General features: G+C 38.1%; 1 protein-coding gene across 1 annotated transcript in view; it reads right to left on the minus strand.

Moving 5' to 3' along the window:
* GRID1 (glutamate ionotropic receptor delta type subunit 1) overlaps window positions 1-21244 on the minus strand; it is a 1063263-nt gene that overhangs the window by 294935 nt on the left and 747084 nt on the right. The window lies entirely within an intron of this gene.

Raw genomic sequence — 21244 nt, forward strand, 5'->3', positions numbered from 1 at the left:
AGGAAGGAAGGAAGGAAGGAAGGAAGGAAGGAAGGAAGGAAGGAAGGAAGGAAGGAAGGAAGGAAGGAAGGAAGGAAGGAAGGAAGGAGAAAGAAAACAAACATTTATTATGAGCCTACTATGTGTCAGGCACTGTGCTAAATGATTTACAGATATTATTTCATTTAATCTTCACAACAATCCTGGGAGGTAGGTGCTATTATCCTCATATTATAGTTGAGGAAACTGAGGAAAACAGGTTAAGTGACTTGCCCAGGGTCACACAGCTTATGTGTGTTTGAGGCTATATTTGACCTCAAGTTGTTCTGACTCCCAGACTAGCACTCAATTTACTGCACCACTCAGCTACCTCAAGAAACAGAACCCAAAGAAGAGAAAACATCAGTGTTTTCATCACAACTATGATGTTTGGCAATGACTTTTTCTTTTACCCTGAATGATATACCTAGAAAGCAGCCTAGCTTCTCTTTGTTCCTTGCCTGACCAGCCTTACCCCAAGTAGAAATGGAAACCAGTATTAGAAATTGCAGTTCCATTAAGGTTAATCCATAGTACAGGTTGACTGTTACAAAAAGTCTCCAAATACTTCTAGATTTCTTAGCAGAGAATATCCCTGGGTGGAGTAAGTAGGATGTTTTCCTAGAGTGACAATAAAACAGGGGTACCATTCTTTCTCCACTGTGGCTTGTCATTACAGTATTTTAGGACAACAGATCCAGAGCTAGACAGGACACAAAGGCCATTCATCCATTTTAACTAGCTCATTTTAGAGATGAGGAAAGTGAAAGGCATGGAGGTCATATGGCTTACCAAAGGTCATGTATATACCAAGCATCAGAGAAGGGTTGCTGACCTAGGTCTTCTTACTCCAGAATCTGTGTTTCTTCTAGTCTACCATCACCATACAGGTGACTTGTCAGGGTAGTTACCTCTGATCCCCCAAACCCTTAAGTCCATCACTATCCCCTGCCCTATTTGATGCCCAGCTTCCCTCTCACCCCTCCCCCATTTCTTGGATTTGGATATAGGAATTGAGAACATATCATGGGAGATACCAATGGAATTCCTTAAGAGACAGGTCAGGTCACTTCTTCTCCTAACATAATTCTGAAAGACTTTTCAGTACTTTCTTCCTTACCACTAGACTGGAAGACCCAAACCAAGACTTACATGAGGGCAACACCAGGGATAGGCAGGCATGTGGGATCCTGAGACCTTCCCACATCTCAGCTGCTTCCCTCTCCTATCAGAAGAATTAACATCAGGTTCTAGAGCAACTGCTTGTAGTTCAGTTCTTAATAAGACACACTTTTGACAAAAGAATGGGAAATCTCATTAGCTCCAATTCAAAGAGGGTGAAACTCAAAAGTTTAAGTAATTCTTAGCATTTACTCAGTTACTCAATCAGTGATCATTCATTAAGGGCTTTTCATGTGCTAGGCACCATATTAGCACTGTGCAGCTAAATACCAAGAATAGAATCATCCTTGCCCTCACGAAGTATGCATTTTGACAAGATCATGTTCTAGCAATGTGCGGCTACTGAGAAACCCAAACAACTAATGTCTCATCCAGCAAAGCAAATGAAAGAAATGGATAATAGCAAACTAGACTTGTCCACCAGAGAGCAATTAATAAATCATGGACTGATCTGCTCTTCCACTTTTCTACTCTTCCTCCACTCCCACCCCTCCACACATATATTTTATACTAAATTAACAGGTGTTCACTGATCAGTTTTCTGCTGTGTTCTGTGGGGAATACAGAAGGAAAAGACTTGATGTTTGCCCTCAAGGACCTAATTATTTCATCAGGAAAAGAGCTCCAGGTCAGATCAGGTTACTGAAGAATCTTAAGGGGCAGCTAGATGGTGCAGTGGATAGAGCACTGGCCCTGAAGTCAGGAGGACCAGAGGTCAAATCTGGACTCAGACACATAACACTCACTAGCTGTGTGATTCTGGGCAAGTCACTTAACCCCCATTGCCCAACCAAAAAAAAAAAGAATCTTTAGGGGCTCCTATATCCTCTTGTTGTTGTTCAGTCATTTTTCAGTTGTGTCCAACACTTCATGACCCCATTTGCGGTTTTCTTGGCAAAGTTGTTGTTGAATAGTTTCATTTGTGTCCAACTCTTTTGACCCCCTTTTTAGGGTTTTCTTGGCAAAGATCCTGGAGTGATTTGTCATTTCCTTCTCATTTTACAGATGAGGAAACTGGGGCAAACAGGTTTAAGTGACCTACCCAGGGTCACACAGCTAACAAGTGTTTGAGGATGGATTCTTCTGAGTTTGAGTCCTCCTGACTCCAGGGCCCAAAATCTATCTTCTTCACCACTTATAACCTCTAGGATACAATATGAAGTCCTTAGCTTGGCGTTTAAAGCTTTGAACCATCTGCCTCCAGTCTCATTTTCTGGATCTATTTCTTTATACTCAATGTTCTAGCCGTACGAGGTCTCATTGCTGTTCTCTGAAGCCAGTCTCCTATGACCTACTTAGTGCTGGCTGCCCTCTATGCCTAGAATACACTCTGTCTTTGTCTCATTCTCTTGTAACCCCTAACTTCATTCAAGGCTCATTTCTGGGGTCATTTCCTACAGATCTCTATAGACTAAGGATTCTTAACCTTTTTAGTATCACAAACTCCTCAGAATATTTTTAAATGCATCAAATAAAATCCACAAAGAAAGCCATTTATATTGAAATAAAGATGTATTTTCCCCCTTCAGGTTCGTAGATTCCCTGAAATCTATTCATGGATCCCTTGGGGGTTGGTGGATTTTATGTTAAGAATCCCTTCCCTCATAGCACCATTTGTTGTTCAGTTGTGTCTAGTCTTTGTGATCCCATTTGGGGTTTGCTTGGCAAAGATACTAGAGTGGTTTGCCATTTCCTTCTTCAGCTCATTTGATATATAAAGAAACTGAGGCAAACAGGGTGAAGTGATCTGCCCAAGCTAGTATGTGTCTGAGGTTAGATTGAAACTCAGGAAGAGGAAGGAGTCTTCCTGACTCTACGTCTGGCACTCTATCCACTACACCAGCTAGCTTCCCCTCATAGTGTTATCCCCCTACTCAAATAATCATATATTTCTTTCTTTCTTTCTTTCTATGAAGTATCTTCCCTTTCTCCCTCCCCAGGAGAATAAGCTACTCAAAGCCAAGGACAATTTTCTTATCTATCTAGCCATTTGGGTCTTTAAATACCCAGTTCCTAGAATTTCTTGGACTTGATAGGTTTGTTTGTTCACTGTTTATTTGTTTGTTTTTAAACTCCTGGGTCTCCCTATCTCGCCAAGGCTGGAAGTATGGTGGCCATTCACAGGTGCTGATTAACATTGAAGTTTTCCCACTGCTGATCGACATGGAAGTTTTGACCTGTTCCATTTCCAGCTTGGGCCAATTCACCCCTTTGTAGTCAAGCTGGTGCCCTCTCACCCAATCCTGGGGGCTCAAGACATAGGACTAGACTTAGTCCTGGACATCCAACCATCTTTAGGACTACCGAACCTAATCAATCCACCGGCCTTTGTCACCTCTGTCATAGAGATTACAGGAATGAACCATCAGCCCTGTCATAGTAGATGTTTAATACATATTTACTAAATCGAATCAAATAGTCATGACTTATTGAGGGATGGGGTTAATATTCTTAACCTGTGATTTCATCAAGACTAGGAAATACAAGTGTGGGATTGCCTTACCATCAGAAAACCTTTGAAGACATGCTTCTACTATTCCCACATCTGTTATTTTCTTTCTTTGTTTTGGGAACATCCATGTAAACCTGACAGCTCCACACTGCAGCTGCGCCCAAGGCAACATTGGGACAATTGATGAAAACTCTAATCCAGCTACCCAGAGAAGGAGGGACACTTTCTGAGCACAGTTGGTCCTCAGCACTGATCGACAATCAAGAGGCATATGTCCCTCTGAGGTTATTTTGGGATGTGTGTGTGCTTTGTGAGATGAATCAGACAAGCGAGGAGGATTTCATAGGGAATATTTGATCAAGACAACAATTCCATTTTGGGCTGACTGTTTTTCAGTGTGGAGTGGGGGCGGGGGTGTTGAAGATTCTTATCCTATAGACTCCTTATGGTAGGACAAATTTAAAATGAGTTTGCTTCAGGCAACCATAAATGGCAACCATAAAGAGGGTGGAGAAGGAAAGGCCCAGTGTCAGGAAACTCAGGATAGCTGTCATTATATCAAGCAGAGCCCCCTCAGAGCTTTGGGATTTCAAATTTCCTGTTCAAAGAAATAGTTCAAACACAAGGGTTCACTTTGATCATCACATTCCCAAGGTACTCAGTTCTTTGGAAATGAAGCTAACAAAGGGATTTGATATGAATTATCACTATTTTCTTTACCTATGGACACCACCATTTAATAGATATTAGGGAATATCCAGATTAGGATGACCTGGGTAGAGAAGGGCCTTGCATTTATTCCAGGGAGGATAAACTGAAGAAAGTGGGAAGATATTTAAACTAGAGAAGACTTGGGGAGAATGTGACTGTTATGTTCAAATATCTGAGGGGCTAACTCAATGCAAGAAGGATTAGGTTGGCTGCTTAGTCTCAGAAAGCAGAACTAAGAGCAATGAACATAAGTTATCTAAAGATAAATTTTGATTTAATGTAAAGAAAATGTTCCCAATGACAAGATTTATCTAAAAGTTGAATGGGAAGTTTCTGGAAGGGTCAATAAGAAAAGGAAAAGCAACCACTTTTTGGTTATGTGATAAAGGGCATTCTCATTTAGTTATAGGTTGGCCTGGATGGATGCTAAGATGTCTGAAATGTTTTATAGCTTCAATCATTTGCTTGACAAATGTTTTTTCACCTCTTACTATTAATTCTAAGTACTATCAGATTAAAAAAACTAACATAAAAATATATAACATAGTTTATATACCCTTAACAGGCTCCTGCCATCTAACTGCAGAAGCAAGACTAACACTTAGAACGTAATTATGTGCTAAATGGTGAGTTACATTCTATAAATCCCATTGGAGCTTAGGGATGGTTAGGAATGATAAATGTGGACTGCAATCCTCTGGGAAGGCTTCATGGAGGAAGTGGGATTTTGTGCAGAATACAGACATGGCAGAGTAGAAAGAGGATTGTCTTGGAGTCAAGAAATCTGAAGTGAATATTTGCTCTTACAATTATCCTCTTGATGACCTTGGGCAAATGACTTCACCTTTCCCATTTTCTATTTCTTCATCGGTTAGATAGGGATAACAATATTCACATGGCTTACCTCACAGAGTTATTGAAAGGATAAAGCTTTATAAGCCTTCAAGTGGTACAGGAAGTTATAAATAAGCCCTAGATTGAATAATGGGCAGGATTTGCATAGTTAAGAGAGAAAAGACCTTCCATTCAAGAGGAATGGTAAGGAGGAGAAAATAAATGGAGTCTACAAACAGAACAACCTAAGTGGAATGCAGAATGGGTGGTGGTGGTAATGATGGTTAGCATTCATAGAGCACTTTAAAAGCAAAGTTCTCTACCTATATTATTTCATTTGCTGTTTCCAACAACCCTGGGGAAAAGGAGGTTTTATTATCCCCATTTTACAGATGAGAAAACTAAGACTGAGAAAAGCTTAGTGACTTTCCTAGTGTTACACAGCTAGTCTTCCTGATATCAACTCAAGAGTTCTATTAACTGTACCACCACTTCTAGGTCTATATCCCAAAGAAATCATAAAAATGGGAAAAGGACCGACATGTGCAAAAATATTTTGAGTAGCTCTTTTTGTGGTATCCAAGAATCAGAAATTGAGGGAATGCTCATCAATTGAAGAATGGCTGAACAAGTTGTGGTATATGAATGTAATGGAATACTATTGTGCTGTAAGAAATGATTAGCAGTCAGACTTCAGAAAAACCTGGAAGGACTTTCATGAACAGATGCTGAGTGAAGTGAACAGAACCAAGAGAACATTGTACATAGTAATAGCAACAGTGTGTGTTGATTAACTTTGATAGACTTAGCTCTTTTCACAATGCAAGAATCTAAGACAACTCCAAAAGACTCATGATGGAAAATGCTGTCCACATCCAGAAAAAGAACCATGGAGTTTAAATGAAAATCAAAGCATACTATTTGCTCTCTTACTTTTGTTTTGTTTCTTCTTTTCTCGTGGTTCCTCCCATGGGTTCTAATTCTTTTTTACAATATGATTAATGTGAAAATATGTTTAATATTAAAGTACATGTAGAGCCTATATCAGATTGCATGTTGTCTTGGGGAGGGGTAAGTAGAGGGAGGGGGAGAAAATCTAGAACTCAAAATCTTATGGAAGTGAACGTTGAAAACTAAAAAAAAAAAAAAGAGTAGAAAATTCTGTTGATTGGGTGGGATAAGCCTAGATTAAATAGGGCCTTTAAAGTCAGAAAGAGGACAACCAAACTGATGTAGTAGCAAGAGGGAGGCATGATCAAGATCTGAGCCTTGGTCTCTGGATCCAAACACAGTACTCTTTTCACTATACAATGCTATATATCTAATTAATTTCTGGAGAGAGGAGGAAGAAGAATTATGGACTAAATTATCTAGAAGGCCTCTAAGGTCCCCTTCTAGTATAATGCCAGTTAGTGTGGAAGGCTTGATTGCACAGTGGATAGAGTGCTGGACTTGGAATCAGGAAAACCTGAGTTCAAATCTGGCCTAAGACATTTATTAGCTGTGTGGCCCTGGGCAAGTCACTTAACTGTTGTCTGCCTCAGTTTCCCCAACTGAAAAATTGGGAAAATAATAACACCTGTCCCCCAGGGTTGGTGTGAGAATTGAATAAAATAAAATTTGTGAAGCACTTACTATAGTACTAAGTACTTAATAAATACTTCCTTCTTTCCCTTCTTCCTTCCTTCTTTCCTATGGTATCTAAGGTTTATTCTAGCTCTAAATTATACGATCCTGTTCTAATGTTATGTTCTCGAAATAGACAGGGAGTAGAGAGATGCCTTTAGAAATCTAAGCATCGGGAGTAGTTTCTGCCCAAGTGAGGTGGTCACCCAGTTCAATTGAGAAGAAAAGGTGAATTCTTATTTTGAATATATATATATATATATATATATATTCAGAGAGAGAGAGAGAGAGAGAGAGAGAGAGAGAGAGAGAGAGAGAGAGAGAGAATAATCCCTACACCAGACTTGCTAAAGAAAGAAACAATAGCACTTGGTGACACATCAGATGTATGGGTTAAAGGAAAGAAAAGAATAAAGGGTGATTGCTAGATTTTTCAGCGTAAAAGTCTGAAAGATTGGTGACACTCTTTACAGAGCTCAGTCTGAGGCAAGTAGAATTTGAGTTGATAAGGAGACATATGAATGGAGATATCCAGAAGGGAGCTGGAATGATGTGCCTGGAATATAGGTAAAGAACTCAGGAGAAAGAATTAACCTTATTGAAATGAAACAAATGATTCTCATACCATATACAAGCTACATTTGGACCATATTCATATTAGATACAAAGTGCAATTACGGTCTACATTTGTGCAAACTGTTCATTCTGAAAGTGTCATTGGTCCCAGCCCATTGACATTGTTTTGGGGAAACCTAGAGACTTCAACAGAAGAAGCAAACTAGTCAATGATGCTTAAAAAAATCACTGACCTTTATAAGGGCATATTGTAGCTCACACAATGGAAGACACTTAAATTGATACGCCTAGGATGAGGGAAGGAAGAAGAAAGAGGAGAAAAGGATTAGCATTATTATCCAAAAGATAATGTTACAACTAGATCTCTGGAGGGAACAGGGCAAATTGGGTCTGGGTCTTTGGTGCATTGATCTTCAAAGGAGAAGAAAGAGCAGGAGGAGCCATGATCCAGATGGCAGAAACTCTCTTGCCTAGCACACAGGTCATGACAGGCTCTTGTCCTCTCCTCCAGATATTTGCAATGTGGTACCTTGATTATCCCCTACAACAAGGTCCCAACAGAAATGAAGGAAGAGACAAGTAATTTTATAAGAAGAGGAGGGTTATTACTCATTGGAAGGGAATCTACTTAACCTTTCACTTTCCAGGTCAATGGGTAAGAGGTCTTCAATCACTGAACCGTGTGCATATTTAAGTTTCTAGAAAGGAAAATTTCAGATATGGTAGGTTCCAAAGAAAGGGTAGTGTTAACAGTCAGTAAAAGGAAGGATCACTAAAGCACTGACAGTCTCCTGGAGAAGAGGTAGACCCACCCACACATAGGCTTGATTCCCCTGCATCGTTATGGCTTCCATAGTAGTTGTCATCCCTTAGATCTCACCTGTTGGGGCAGCTAGGTGGTGCAGTGGATAGAGCTCCAGCCTCAGAGTCAGGAGGACCTGAGTTCAAATACGACCTCAGACACTTGACACTAGCTGTGTGACTCTGGACAAGTCACTTAACCACAATTGTCTTAAAAAAAAGATCTCACCTGTTACTATCTTTATAAGTCATGGGTAAACCATTTAATGTCTCTGAATGTCAAGTTTCCTCATTTTAAAATGGAGATAAATGATTATTAATTGCTTGTAGTTAGCAACTACCTTCCCATGTTATTATGAGGATACAGAAAGCATTTCGTGGGTGATAAAATACTATATAAATGTTAGTAATTATTATTTATAAATATTAGATTGTTATTACTATTATTATCTTAGACATAGATTGTCTTCAACTTCCTTTGGCCCTCTTCCTTCCAGAAATCTAAATGAAGAATCTCTCCCTCTGTCATTCTAATTGTTTATTATGGAAGAGACTGACCGATATGGATTTTATAAACAGTGAGATGTCATCATTGAATCAAACCCAGTCATTTTGATCAATAAGGAAATTAATGCCCTGGGACATTATCAGATAGATAATAAATGGTAGAGCTGAGATATGAACCTAAGAATTTTTATTTCATACTTTGAATTCCATCATACTGCAGATGGTTTTCACATTCAATACAGACAGACCCAGTATGACTGAGTTTGACCCTAGGAGATGTGTTAGGGACATTTCTTAGTGATGTTTTCATCTATATTGTACAGCTTTTTGAAATGAAGGTGAATTGTCTTTTATAAGAAATGCACTCAGGGGCAGCTAGATGGCGCAGTGGATAGAGCTCTGGCCTTGGAGTCAGGAGGACCTGAGTTCAAATCCAGCCTCAGACAAATAACACTTACTAGCTGTGTGACCTTGGGCAAGTCACTTAGTCCCATTGCCTAGCCAAAAACAGAAAGAAAGAAAGAAAGAAAAGAAAAAGAAAAAAAAGAAAAGAAAAAGAAGAAATGTGCTCATAGAGTGGAAAAGGGATGACTTTTACAAATCTACCTAGGAGAAAATTTACAACCAAATAAAGGATAGAGGGAATGATTCCACAAAATGTAAGTGCTTTTGCATTAAAAAAAAATCAATGCAGTTAGAATAAGATAAGAAACTTATCTGGTAATGGAGGAAGGAATAAGTGATATTTTTACTTAATATTTCACATAACAGTTTGATACCCTATATAGATCGATACATTATACACACACAAACATACACATATATAATTTATGACTATATGTATGTAGGTGTATACATAATTTACAAATGCATGCATGTGTATATGTATGTGTGTATACATATATATACACATGTGTGTACATATATACGTGTGTGTATCTGTATGTATGTGTATATATATATACACATATATATGTGTGTGTGTGTACATATACACATATATAAATATATATGTGTGTATATATATATATACACATATGTGTATATATATATATATATATATAATTTTCCAATAGGATAGTGGTCAAAGGATATGAACAAATTATTTCACAATAAGAATTTCAAACTATCAACAACTATGTTTTTTTTTAATGGCTAAAATGATTGAAGGTGAAAGTAACAAATTTTGGAGCGGATGTAGAAAAATTGATTGAATCATTTTGGAGAGTAATCTAGAATTATGCCCAAAGAATTATTAAAGTCCATATACCTCTTGACCCAGCAATACCACTCCTAGGTCTGTTTTTGAAGATGATTAGGGGAAAAGGAAAAGAACCTATATGTCCAAAAATATTGATAGCAGTTCTCTTTGTAGTGGCAAAGAACTGGAAAATGCAGGGATGCTAAACAAGCTGTGGTATATGATTGTGATGAAATACTACTGTGCTATAAGAAATGGTGAATTTAATGATTTTAGAAAAACATGGAAAGACTTGCATGAAATAATAAAGAGGGAAATGAGCAGAACCAAAAGAACATTGTATACAGTAACAGCAGTATGATTTTAAGAACACTTTGAGTGACTAAGTCATTTTGACTATTATAAATATCCAAATTAACTAAGAAGGACCTACAAAGGAAGATGTTATCTGCATCCAGAGAAAGATCTGATAAATAAAAGTATATATAGAATAGTTTTACATATACAGACATATTTGTGTCCAATGGTAGCCATCTCTAGGGTAGGAGATGAGAAGAAAAAAAGGAAAAAAAATAAAGTTACATTACAACTTTATTATGTATTTACAATGAATATCAGGTTGTATATAATAGATGTGTAGTTTCATTTACCAAAAAAAAAAAAAAATGCAAGTCACTAATAACAAGAGAAAAACAAATTAAAACAGCTCTGAACTCTCATTAAAGGGTTGAGGATTACAAATAAAATATTCAGTGTTGGAAGGGCTGAAGGCTAGCAGAGCTGGGAATTGGTCTAAGCATTCTGGAAAATAATTTGGAATTTTGAGAGAAAATCTATTAAGCTGTTAATTTCATCCAGAGTTCCCATGATTGGACACATATTCCAAGGAGGACAAAGATAGAGAAAAAAAGCCCAATATCTATATCCATATCAAAATATTCAGAGCAGTACTGAATGTGATAGCAAGAAACTGAAAACAAAGTTAGAGTTCCATTCCTCCATTATCTGGAGGAATGATTTAACAAATTGTAGTATGTTAATATAATGTAGTACTGTTATGTGATTAAAAAGAAGAAATATGAGTATGAAGAATTCAGAAAAAAAATGAATGGGAAGATTTGTATGAACTGATACATGGTGAAGTCAACAATACCAGAATAGCAATATACATGACTATAAAATATAAATGAGAAGAACATGAGAGGAAGCCATATTCTGGTTTATTTTAACAATCAATCTCCATTTTGGAGAAAAGATGATGATATATCTCACAGTAGAGAGGTGGGGGAATATGAATAGTATGTGGCATACAAAAGCCACATATACACATAAAGGGTCATTCTAATCCCTTGGTTTTGCTTAACTGTGTGTGTCTCTCAAGTTGGGGTTAAATAGAGGGGAGTATAGTAAAAATGAATATAATATTAAAAAAACATGTTTTAAATGAAATAAAAAGGCAAATATCCTTTCCCACACATATCATCCATACTCAGAACTTCACATGATTTTCTTCACAATTCCCAATATCAGCCACATCTCCCCAGAGCAATTTCTCTGACTGGGTGTGAGATTGCTTTGACAGGCAAATTTGAAAGGACCAGAGTCAAATCTCGCTCCCCTGAGGCCTGTTCTGTTATGTGTCTTCCTACAGTGATTAGAGTTTCTTCCTTGTGTCTCTCTACTGGTAATCAGATTCAACGAATCATGGAAACATTGAAGACACATCCCTCAGGACTACTGAACACCAGACAGATCCCACTCCTCAATCACAGGGACAAGTTAGTCAAGATAACATTTGTGAAATGATACGCTGCTGGCTTAGCTTATTGGGCTCTGCTGAAAGTAGCACCTTTCCCATCAGTAAAGGCAGACGCATAAAAAGAGCTTTTGCAAACAAAATGCTATACACTATCAAAAAGCACCAAAAGGAGCTGATGGAGCAGCTTAACCTGTCCCTGAGTCTGTGTTTGCATCTTTTCCTATAATTATGTACATCTAATCATGCATATTCAGACAGCACTTCTAAGTTTGCAAATAGAAATAATTCTGACAGTGGAAATAGAGGACCTGTGTTCAAGAACCACTTCTGACACCTTGGAGAAGTCATTTAACCACTATGGACCTCAGTTTCTTCATTTGTACAATAGTGTGGTGGGACTAGATGCCCTTTGAGGCCCTTTCTAACTCTAAATCTATGATTCCTCTGATCCCCACAACAATCCTGCAGAGAAAGTGATATAAATATGTTTATCTGAGAAAAGTTAAGTGAATTGATTGCCCAGGATCACAAATGTAATAAGTATGTGAGTTCTGAACCCAGGACTTCCTGATGTCAGCGCTAGCACTCAATCCACAAAACCATATGTTTCAATACTTTCAAGATTTACGATTAAATCAGTGTGAGGGCTCCATCCACACCAACTGTTATAAACTTTTTTGTGTGTATATCATGGACCTCTTTGGAAGTCTTATGGGAGACTCCTTCTCAGAATAAGTCAAGATAACAAGATTTTTTTTTTTGTAAATGCTTACTACGTGTCAGCAACTGTGCTAAGTGATGGGGATACAAATACAAGCAAAATGAAAGATAATCCCTGACCTCAAGGAGCTTACATTCTAATGGGGGAAGATGACACATGAAAGGGAGCTTAAAAGCTGGGAAGGGATGAACTAGAGGCAAAGTCTAACTCTAGAGAGTCAAAAGAGGAAGAGGAAGAGTAATGGAAGATGGCTGGTCCATCTTCCAGAAGGAACTCACCAATGAGAGAAGGGGGCTGTACAGGTGAAGGGATCTCCTAGGGTGAAAAGGCCACAGGGATAGAGAAAACTTTCAGAGACTAGTGTTTTTAAAGGCATGCAATAAAATATATAGATTTACAAGGAAACCAATTATACTTAAATAAAGCTATAAAAATATATTAAAAAAAGTCCATAGATTCTAGGTTAGGAACCCTTGACATAGATGACACTCTTTCAGTAACTTATATAATGATCATAGACGGACTTTCAGAAGTTTCTTTAGTGGAAGAATTCAGCAACCTGTAGAAATGAGGCTCTACAAACATATATAGGCTGGTCCTCACTCTACAGGCATCATTGGCTCACACTCACAGCCTTTCCAACTTGCCAGAGCTTACAATCTCTTTTCATTGCCTTAAAGATCCCAGCAACATCTCCATGCCACAATGACAAATAGCAGTAGTTTTGTTTTTTTTTTTTGTTTGTTTGTTTTTTGGTGGAAGAATGTGAATATGGTAAATCTATGTTGAGACTTTGTAATAATAATGATAAAGGCTCATTGACTGACATTGTCCTGGAGTTCATCACTCCATTGGGAAGGACTTTGTTCTTAAATCATTGATGTTTCCCTTTCTTCCCTCTTAAACCCTGGCCTCCTCCAAACTTTCCCATTTCTGATCATTCTTTTTCCTGGTGGGTTCCACATTCTTGGCTTCATCTTTGACTCTTCTCTGTTCCCTATTCCCCCATATCTAATCATTTGCCATATCCATTCTGCCATATGGCTCTCATATCCATTCGCTGTTCTCCTTTCATATGCCCTTCTCCTTTCTTAAGACCTTCAGTACCTATGAATGAAAATAGCTTGCATTTATAGTTTTAAGGCTTGCAACATAGTATATTCTATGTATGTGTATGTGTATGTGTATATATGTATGTATAGTATAGTATATGTATATGTAGTGATAGATATAGTTGTACATAGTGATATATAATTATATATAGTGATCTATACTTTTATATATACTGATACATATATATATTATATATATAGTTATATAGTTATCCCCCCACATTACAACTTTCCTCATCATGATTTCAATATATCATGGGTTGGCATAAGAAATCAAATGGGTATTTTTTGGAAATTTTGCAGAAGCCACTCAAAGGCCAACAGAAGACACAGAATCTATGACCAAATATCTAACCCAAATTTTACAGTAAAATACTATAAACATACCATAAAAGAAAAAGAAAAAAATTCAGACTTCTTCTCTAGCATGAAGGGAGGGCCAAAAAATTTTAAGTAGATTTTCCAGATCACCAGGGGCCCAGCGCCCCTAGCCCCAGCAATATGGAAGGGGTGACTGTAATCTCAGTTGATCTTCATAGCACAAAGGTAAGGGAGATACAGTTATTCTCCCCATTTTATAGATTAGATAACTGTATCAGAGAGAGTTTAAGGGTTTTGCTCAAGGTTACACAATAAGTATCTAAGGGAGAATTCAAACTCGGGTCTTCCTGACTCCTTGTCCAACACACTCTCAACGGCACCATCCAGCTGCGACCTGTGCTATTTGCAGCCTCTTAATGGTTCCCCCATTTTAAGGCTCTCCCATTTATAACCCATCTTCTAAATGGCTATTAAAAATAATCTTCCTAAAGTACCAGTTTGCCCATGTCATTCTCGAGTTTGAGAAACTTCAAGGGTTCCTAACTTTTTTGAGGATAAAGTACAAACTACTCAGTTTGGAATTTAAGGCCCTTCACAGCCTGGTTTGTAAGGCCCTCCACATGTCTTTCTAGATTTATTCCACACCAATCGCCCTTCATGCCTTCTCCATTCAGACAAATTAGCCTCATTGATCTTCCCCATACTTGCTACAACCGCCCCCCCCATACACACATATAAGTCAGAGATGGGGTCACTAAAGGGTCAACCTTCTTCCCTGGATCTCTTGAAGTCCACATCAACTCACACTACCTGGAAGGGCAAGGCTATGGTTTGTTTCTCTACTTTTTGCTTCAGACCCTTGCTCCTGCTTAGTCCAGGAACCTCTCTGCCTTGCCTAGTAACTTAGCGTATTCCAGGGACTCCTCCACTGGCTCTGGAATTTAATCTACTAAAGATTCTTTGTCTCTGCCATTTTCCTGAAGCAAATGTTCCCCTGGAGGGAACACCTGGCTGCACAGGCTTCCTTCCAAGGGAACCAAGTCCATTTGTATTGGCCAGCTTCTCTTCAGTTGACCTCCCAGCCCTTGTTTCTCTCTTGGCAGTGTTCTCTCCAGCCTCCCTACAAAGGGCAAGCCTCAAGGGTAGAGATCAGGTGTGTAAGCTGACTGGTAATCAATCATCTTCAATGTGACGTCAGTAGGGCTACAGGGACCCAGTACACAGCAAGGAATTCACACTTTGTCAGGGAGTAAACCCCATCAAGAGAATTTTACTCCTGGTTAAGGAAATAAGGAAAAGTCAATACAATGGCCAGGGAGGATTGGTATGCCATGGAACGGGGGTGAGGTTAGCCAGAAACACTCGTTGTAACATATTGCTATAGAAATTTGAGTTATTTTGTTAACATGGCTATTGATGCTCACATAATTATTGTTTTTATGTGACTGTTACTAGCCAAAATGTCTTCTTATGATGAATTATCACAGCATGGAGGTGATCCTGGCTTTTCTAGAGCCATGCCATCAGAGAATAAGACATCCATCCATGGAAGATAAAAGTTATTTTTTTTAAATGTTAGCACTTCTAAGAATAAACTCCAGTTACCAGAGAATTCACTCAGGTAGAGTAGTTTTGGCTCTAAAAATGCAGGATAAGGAAGGCACTAGATGTTATACACCAATGTAGAAAGAAGAATAAATCCAAATTTGTTGTTTATGTGGGCAGATCCCCATGGTCCAGACAGTTAATAAAAAGTCTTATCCCTGGTCAGAAATCAGGGAATATTCTTAAGGAGATGGAGCATAGAGTGCTCATACCTATCTCTTCCCTGTAAAGGATATCACAGATCTACAGTGAGTCATTAGTTTCAGAAATTTATGAGTTTAACATTATTTGGTGGGGTTTTATTTCTAGACAGCTTTAAGAGGATGCCTTCTGCTTAAGCTCCCAGTTTTAAAACCATTAATCATTATCAAATCAACTCTACCTTTGGTATTAGATTGGGATGTGTCCCTTCTCTCCAGTGGCTGCCATTCACAATCTCTAACTTTCCATTCTAAAGTAAAACTCCTTGGCCACCAATCCTATGTATGTTGTCTCTTCCATTAGAATGTAAGCTTGTTGAGGGCAGATACTAACTTTGATTTCACCTTTGTATCCACAGTGCTCAGGGTAGTGTTTAGCGTATAAGCATATAATAATTTTACATTCATCCATTCATTGGCATCTAGATGGTACAGTGGATAGTCTCAGGTTTGGTTTCCGGAAGACCTGAGTTCAAATTCAACCTCAGACATTAGTGTGTAACCCTGTGCAAATCACTTAACCTTTGTTTACTTCAGTTTCTTCATCTGCAAAATAGGGATAATAGTAACACCTACCTCACAAAGTTGTTGTGAGAATTGAATGAGATAATAACTGTAAAATATTTAACACAGTAGCAGGCATGGAGTAAGCAGTAAATATAATGTTCATGGATTTATTCAGATCACAGAATGTTAAAGGTGGAAGGAGGATCACTTATTCTAATCCATACTTGATCAAGAATCCCCTCTACATTATGTCTGAAAATTGGTCACCCCACCTTTGTCAAAAAAAAAAGCTCTGGGGAAGGAGCACCATGAGCTCCTGAGCCAGCCTTGTAAACTTTTGGAGAGCTCTTATTCATGAGAGTGGGCTGAAATCTGTCTTTCTTCCAGAGAGAACGTCTCTGAATACTCTACCTTATAAAATATCCTTCTTAAGATATGGCACACAGAACTAGACAAAAAGCTCCCAAAAGAAGTGAAGCAGGATATCATTCCCATGTGTCTAACCTCAATCTTCTTTTAGGAAAAGGGAACAAACATTTATTAAGCACCTACTATGTGGCAGGCACTTGTACTAAGTGTTTTACAAATATTATCTCATTTGTTTCTCACCACAACCTTGTGAGGTAGGTGCCAGAATTATCCACATTTACAGTTGACTAAACTGAGGCAAACAGATGGCAAGTCACTTGCTCAGGGTCACACAGTTAGTGATTGTCTGAGGCCAGACACTAACTCAGTTCTTCCTGGAGAGGTGCAGCACTCTCTTCTTATAATGTGGAAGAGGATAAAGCTATTGATTCACCTTGCAAATGGAGAGCTCTTTAAACTACAAACCTCTTGGCCATAGGAAGCACTTATTAGACACTTCAGAATCTCAGTTCACCTTCTCCCAGTTTCCAGCTCCCTTCAGCAATGAAAAAATTCTGAAGAGTTTTTTGTTTGTTTGTTTGGGGCCTTTTTTTTTTTTGCTGTGGTTCTTTTAAAAAATATATATACAACATTTTTTTTAAAATACTCACCCAGAAAGAGAAAAACTGAACCTCTCAACTCTGAGCTTCCTAGAAAATCTCTCTCAGGCATAAGTGCCTCCCAGGGAATGACTGAACATCAATCCCCTTAAATGGAAAATTGGTAGAGAAAGACATCAAAGTGCTACCATCCATCCATTATGAATACAGAATGGAAAGGAAGGAGTCAAGAGAGACCTCACTCTCAGAAGCCCATGGCTCTCCATGCATCATCACGGACCATGGATGATTTTAAATAAAAATTTAATTAAGTTCTTCAAAAATGCATCATTGTGTATACATCCTCCACCAAATAAGATTACAAATCCTTCATGTCTTAATAAATAGAGCACATTTCATCCTCATCTAGGAGTTTTAGTGGATTGCAAACTCAATATATGTCAATAGTGGGATACAATTTCAAAGGAAATAAAATATCTAATACAGTCTTTCCCCATCTCCCAGTTACTAGGGTCTTCCCCCTTCACTTACCTTCCATCCCCTGTATAGCTACCAGATATGTTTCTAGGTCCATACATATTTTTCCCCATAATAGGGGAATAATCTGAAGTGTAGGAAATATTTTCACTTTTTTTTTTGCAAACCCAGTGCATAGCCCAGAGCCTGACACTTAGTAAGTGCTTAATAAATGCTTAGTGATTAACTCAATGATTGTGATACATATTTTGTATTTGTAGGTTTTTTCCTCTACTAGATGGTAAGTTCTTTGAGGTAAGGGAAAGTCTTTTGTCTCATTTTGCATCCCTAGCACTTAGCATAGTGCCTGATTCATGGTAGGCACTTAATAAGTGTTTGTTGAGTGAGGACAGCTTCCAAAAACAGGGAGGCAGTTGGTCTGCTATCCTCTGCCTTACTGAGACCACAGATGGAATATTATGTTATATTATGGGTCCCATTGTTTAGAGAAGGTATCAATGAGCTAGAGAACAGAAGAGGAAGACAATGAGAATGGTGAAAGGACTTAAGTCCCTTGAGATCTTAGGTTATTTAGCCTGGAGAAGAGAAAGGTTGGAGGCCTTGTGATACTTGCTCCCAACTACTTGAAAAGTTGTCCTGTGGAGGATGTACTAGATTTGATTTATTTGGCCTCAAATGGCTGAACTTAGAGCAATGGGAGAAAGTTATAAAGTGGCTTTATTTTAGAAAAGAATAAAAGGGGGAAAAAAAGTCTGTGAAAATGAACATTATTAAAAGTGGAATGGGTCCTTTCATGAGGTCATAGGTTCCCCAATCTCACCTCACCCTAGCCCTGCTAGATGTCTTCAAGCAAAAGCTAGGTCCTCATTGGATGGGATGGGTATGTTAGTCTAGGGATTATTTTTGATATAGTTTTGACTAGATGGTCACTGTTTTATCTTCTCTTTGGAACCTAAGATTCTGTGATTCTCCAATGGATGAGTTTATGAGTTACTGAGACTAAAACAGGAATTGTTCCTAGTTCACTAACCTTCTAATGATGATCCACTCTGCACTTAGTAGGCTTGTCTTTGGATGGCATATCTAACTGCTCTTTCTTCTTGGGTTTATATTCATGATTATCTAGCTTGCTAAGACCTCCTAGAGATTGTGATCCATCAGTATCACTTTAAGGAAACTGGAATCACATCCTCATCATGATGAAGCAAGAGAGGAGAAATTAGTGGAGGAACTATGAAGACAGCCCATGGTAAAGTCAGAGTTGTTTTATCCCATAAACACATACCTCAATTGATGATTGCACTGGACTACCATGGTGGTCTATGCATCGTGGTCAAGAACCACAAGAAAGAAAAATGACACGAGCTCATTGGAGCTTTCCCTAGCAAGTACCAAAAGAAAGGAAGCATTTTGTCAGAAGGTATTGATTTACTGTTTAAATGAGCTGCAAAGCACTTCTACTTCATCAAGTAGAAGTCAATTTAAGGTTTGAATCCTTAACTGGTCTCATTCCATTTTGATTCTGAATGCCAGTGACAGAACAAAGGATTTACCTACTAAATTAGGAAGGATACAAACAATAATATAGAATAGAAACAAATCCAAAACAAGATAAAACTTCTAAGCAGGGCAGATAGCCTTGCTCTTTCCAGGGTAGCAGAAAAGATTTCAAGCTCCGGTCCATGGTTTGTAATGAATTTCAAGAACATTCTAACACAACATATGCCAACCACAGTACCCTTTGAAGCTCTTTTTGTTCTTTTCTGGGGTTCACTAATTTCTGGGTTTTGCTAGATAAATGGGTTCTTTTTCTAAAAGATGATTTCCTTTTTCTAAAAAAAAAAAAATAAGATGAGAAATAATTGTTTAGATACTTTTGGCTCCCAGGAAAGAAGTCTTTGAGATGAAAAGAAATGATAACCACTATCATTGATTTATGTGTCATCTTCAGAGGATGTGATGGCAGTACCTTACCAGGGGTCAAACTATCAATCAATTAAAAAAATAATTTCTTAAATGTCTATTTTATTCTAGGTGCTATTGCCTAGCCATGTTAATGGAGAATATATAGACAGTGATGAAATGATTCTTTTAAAGCATTTGATTTTGCAGATGAAAATAGAGCAGTCCCTGCCTTCATGGAGCTTCCATTCTATCAGGAGAGAAAACAAGTTCATATTTAGGTATATACAAAAATAAATAGGTATTTAGGTGATACAAGGTAAGGTTCCTGGGAGGTAGGGAGAGAGGGTATCACAGCTGGAGAAATTAGAAATGACCCCTGTTGAAATTGTTGCTTGAGTGGAATTTTGAAGTAAAAGAAGGATTTTATGAGATGAATGTGAGGAATGGGTGCGTTCCAGGCATGGAGAGCAGAAAGGCATGGAGACAGGAGGCAATGCGTTATTATTTAGAGATATGAAGAAGGCCAATTTGGCTGAATTATAGAGTGTGCAAAGAGAAATATACTGTGGGCATTTAAAATACATAAAGTCTCTTCTGCAGCTAACTCTGTCTCATGAAGCCTCAGCTCAGGTGGTAGATGTTGGGGCCTGGGGAGAAGGAGAGATACAGGGTTGGGAAAAGTTGGAATCAAGAAGGAAGAGAAAGAGTAAATTTTAAAAGACTTTTTTTTAATGAAAATTATATGTGAAAGCTACTCTGTTACCTTATTACATTGTTATTGATGTTTGCCTTGAAGGATGCAACAATCATTCCATTCTCATAAATATTTCATGGAGATTAAAAATCAGGCCTTGGTAGTTGGTGATATATTTTCACTTGCTGCTTTCTCCACCTCATTTTTGAAAGCACCATTCTCTGGGATTCTTTCCCTTCTTTAGAATTCTCTAAGTACCTCTCAAACTGCATTACCCTCCAGTGCAGATTTCTTCTGCATGTATATAGTCAAGTTAAAGAACTCTTGATTTCCAAGTGTTAAGCACCCTTGCCATTTTTCTCATATGTATATCAGGTTTAGAGGGAGTACAGACCAAATGTGGTTGCCTTATTTTTATCTTTGATGAGAAAAAAAAATCCTTATAGATATCCTGGAAGATCTGTTCCATTTCATGTTAATTTGCTGTCCTCCTTTTTCATCTATAATCTCTTTGTAACTTTTTATTTTCTTATTTTTTTTAAATGAGGAGATACTTTTTATTATCTTTCATCTTTCTCCTTTGGGTAGTAAATGATTTCATGCTATACATAAGCTAGAAGGTATGAAAAAACAAAGGCTTTTGGTAGCAAGTTTGCCTAGTCAGCAGAAAATCATCACAACATGAGAGGTGGGAGGAGTTGTTTAGAGTGGGAGAGAAGAGAACTCTTCAATTCTCTTGGAGTCTCTTGGGGTTCTGCAGTTGTTTAGGTGCTGCTGGCTTCCAACTTCAAGAGAGAAGTTGGAAGACACTAACTTCAGGTACTAAAGGAAAAGACTCCAGGAAGAAGCTGACATGAGAAAAGCTGGCAGTCTCCAACATTTCCCTATCCCCAGTTTGTTACACTAGAGACTTTGGGGGCATCCCCGTGAGTGAGATCTAGGACTTTCTCTCTTGGTCTCTCAAGTGGAGAGCTCCTTCATTCTGTATTGTCTGGAAGACAGTCTCCTATGTGTGTACGTGATAGATAGATAGATAGATAGATAGATAGATAGATAGATAGATAGAT

The sequence above is a fragment of the Vombatus ursinus genome, unplaced genomic scaffold, assembly GCF_900497805.2.
Source record: "Vombatus ursinus unplaced genomic scaffold, bare-nosed wombat genome assembly UNPS02015129.1, whole genome shotgun sequence".
In the NCBI taxonomy this organism is placed as follows: Eukaryota; Metazoa; Chordata; class Mammalia; order Diprotodontia; family Vombatidae; genus Vombatus; species Vombatus ursinus.